Here is a 3094-nt window from a genome sequence, read left to right on the forward strand (position 1 = left end):
TCGCAGCCCTGATCTCTCTCATCTATTTTATCCTTTTAATTCGCATTTTCCCTAGACAGACTTGTGGTAGGTGAATATTCTGTATTAGAGGCTCATGTTCGTGACACCACATTCTGTGGGCTGATTAGTACTTTTAGTATTTTATTTTGGGGTTTTCGAATGTTAGAGATTATTTTAGAAATTCCGCATTAAATTGGTATTTTAGTAGTGAATATTTATTTATCTATTGAGATTAATTGGCTAAGGTTGTGTAAATGGTCGGGCTTGCCTAGCAATGTGTTGGACGCCATCACGACCGTGGTTTGGGTCGTGACAAACTTATTTACACTTTAGTCCTCTAATTAGTTACTTAGTACACCTTTAGTCTAGTCTTTATAACAATGTGTAGGGATCTCTTAATAGTATGAACCATTTTGGAAAAAATTATACAAGCTTAATCCAAAACGAATAATATCATACCATGTTAAGAGTATTATTGGATTGATTGACCCCAACAAGTGGCCTAACAAACAATTGACATGCCAACATAAAAAAGAGCTCTGTGGTCTGTGGAGGGCCATGCTCGAGAGGAACTTTCCTCCAACTTCTTTTTATGGGAAGGATCTAGGTTACGACCACGTTTCTTATTAGCCTGCTCAAATTAACCAAAATTAGTCGAATCAATAAGTTTCGGATACTAAATAATAAGAAAAAAAGAAATATTTTTGTTGGCACTCGAAGATAGAAAATTTGTGACACTGTTTCCTCTTTTAGCTTATAGAGAATGATGGATTAATTCAAAGGTCAAATACTCAAATGTCTCGAAATATTGTTAATCTTAAACACTCTATCGGACAAGTATCAGATATATGGTCAAAGATAGAAGTGATTTCTAGGCTTATATATATATATATATATATATATATACTCTATCTCGATAACTATAATTTTCAAATAATACATAAATATTAAAGTATGTTAAAATTATACTTGAGTTAAATAATAAAAGTTAAAGGAAAAAGTATAAGTCCCTGAAAATGATCATTTTCTTATCATATTTAGGCAACTCAAAAAAGGAAGAAAAATTGCCATAGAAGTCCTTAATCATATTAGATGACATATTAACTTAAAATTTACTCTAATTTTATAATTTTATCATTTATATTTTAAAGTTATCAGGCCTCGTTTTTAGTGTTTGGACATACTTAGACGTGTTCCCTATATCAATGAGTATACATTTTTAAAAATTACATAATATTAGTATTATATAATATGTTTGAGTAATAAATAAAAATTAAAGGAAAATTCAAAGTTTAAAAAATAGGATTTTCAATCATATGTAGTTAGTTCACTAATGAAAGAAATCATGGCCCGCAGAAATCCTCATATGTCTTATTGTAATTTTTGAGGACTTTATGTGAGAATATCTTATGAATATTATTGTTATACATGTAACCTAAAACTTAAGACAAAAAATAACACAAAAATACTTTTAGTATGATTTTATAATGATTTGTCAAAATAACACAAATTAAAATTTTGAATACTTTGATCTCTTTAGAGATTTTCGAATAAAGAGATTGGCCCTATTACTCCTATAAATAAATTAAGTGAGAATGTAAACAATAAAATTTGATATATTACTGTATAAAACATATTAACTATAATCCTGAAAATGATGAACATGAGAGATCTCGAGTTGAAAAATTACAATTAAGGTGCGAAACAGTCATGCATATATGCTTCAACCAACCGAAAAGCACTAAACATAATGCTAAAACATGAGAACTTGAATTGGCTGATATTAATGTAACAACGAAAATTTGCAGCAATGAAGCATAAAAATATAAAGAGACAAATTGAGTCAAGTAAGTATAAACATGCATTTAAAAAAAAAGGAAATTAAACTTGTAAATGAGTAAGCTATAATTTTTGAGTATTTACCTTCTTTTTTTTTTTTTACAATTTAAGACAATTAAAAATCAAGTTTGTGGGAAATTTTTCTTTTCTATTAAATATCTACTCATGCTGACAATAATACAAACTACAAAAGAAAAGGGAAAAATTAATATCAATCGAACCTGTATAGGGTCAAATTTGACCCCCAGTATCTCTATGCCAGTGGGTACGCCCAATGAGTGTACGCCGACCAACGTAGCGGGTACGACTCGGCCGTGAGGACAAAAGCGACATCGTTTAGAACTCAGCGTCCACGATAGGGAGACGTTACCTCTTTTTGTAACTTTTGGATTCTTTCGAGGAAGGTCTCCTATTATATAAAGGAGACCTCCACATTGTAAAAGGGGGATCGGATCTAATACAACTCTCTTATTTTTCTGGCTTTCTCTCTCTATATCTCCACCTCTGACGAAAATATCTTATTGGTAAACATTATCGCTTTGCAATTTCAGTTCTACAACAATATTATCATCTTTGCATCTCTAGGCTTATTATATTTGATTACGATTTACCCCTTTTCTATTTTTGATTGTTTTATCGCTTACAAAGTATATCGTTAACTTTTGAGCCAAACAATTTGGCGCCGTCTGTGGGGATTTCGAGAATCAAAATCATAGTATCCACCTAGATATCAACCAACTACCACTCTCTACACTACACAAAAACAGAAAAATGGCAGAAAATAGCACAAGATCGAAAGCCATATTGGGTGTCACTACCAATCTCCTGGGCCCTCTCAACGAGGCCAGTGACGGTGGCATCCTGAATGCAACCCCTAGCATCACACCAGGTGCAGAGATCTCACCTTCCCCATCCGAAGGCCTGACGATCTTGCACGAAAAAGGAGCTTCCACATCTGCGGCTACGGAAGCACCCTCAGCGGTCAAAGAGCTACTGGAAAGATGGCTAACAAGCACTCTAAGTGGCTTGGTTGAGAGGTCACCGCAAAATAACATCGTATGTACACCAACGGTAGGTACCACTGCTGCCGTGGGTGAACCGGAAGCTACACTAGTAAATAACAGACCCATCGAGACACAGACCAACGATGGCACGCTAATAGCCATCCTAAAGAAGATGGAAGAAATGGAAAATGAAAACAAGGCGCTCCGTGGTCAGATGAAGGAACATCAGGANTACTGGAGATGTACCTGTT

The sequence above is a fragment of the Nicotiana attenuata genome, unplaced genomic scaffold (assembly GCF_001879085.1).
Source record: "Nicotiana attenuata strain UT unplaced genomic scaffold, NIATTr2, whole genome shotgun sequence".
NCBI classification, from domain to species: Eukaryota; Viridiplantae; Streptophyta; class Magnoliopsida; order Solanales; family Solanaceae; genus Nicotiana; species Nicotiana attenuata.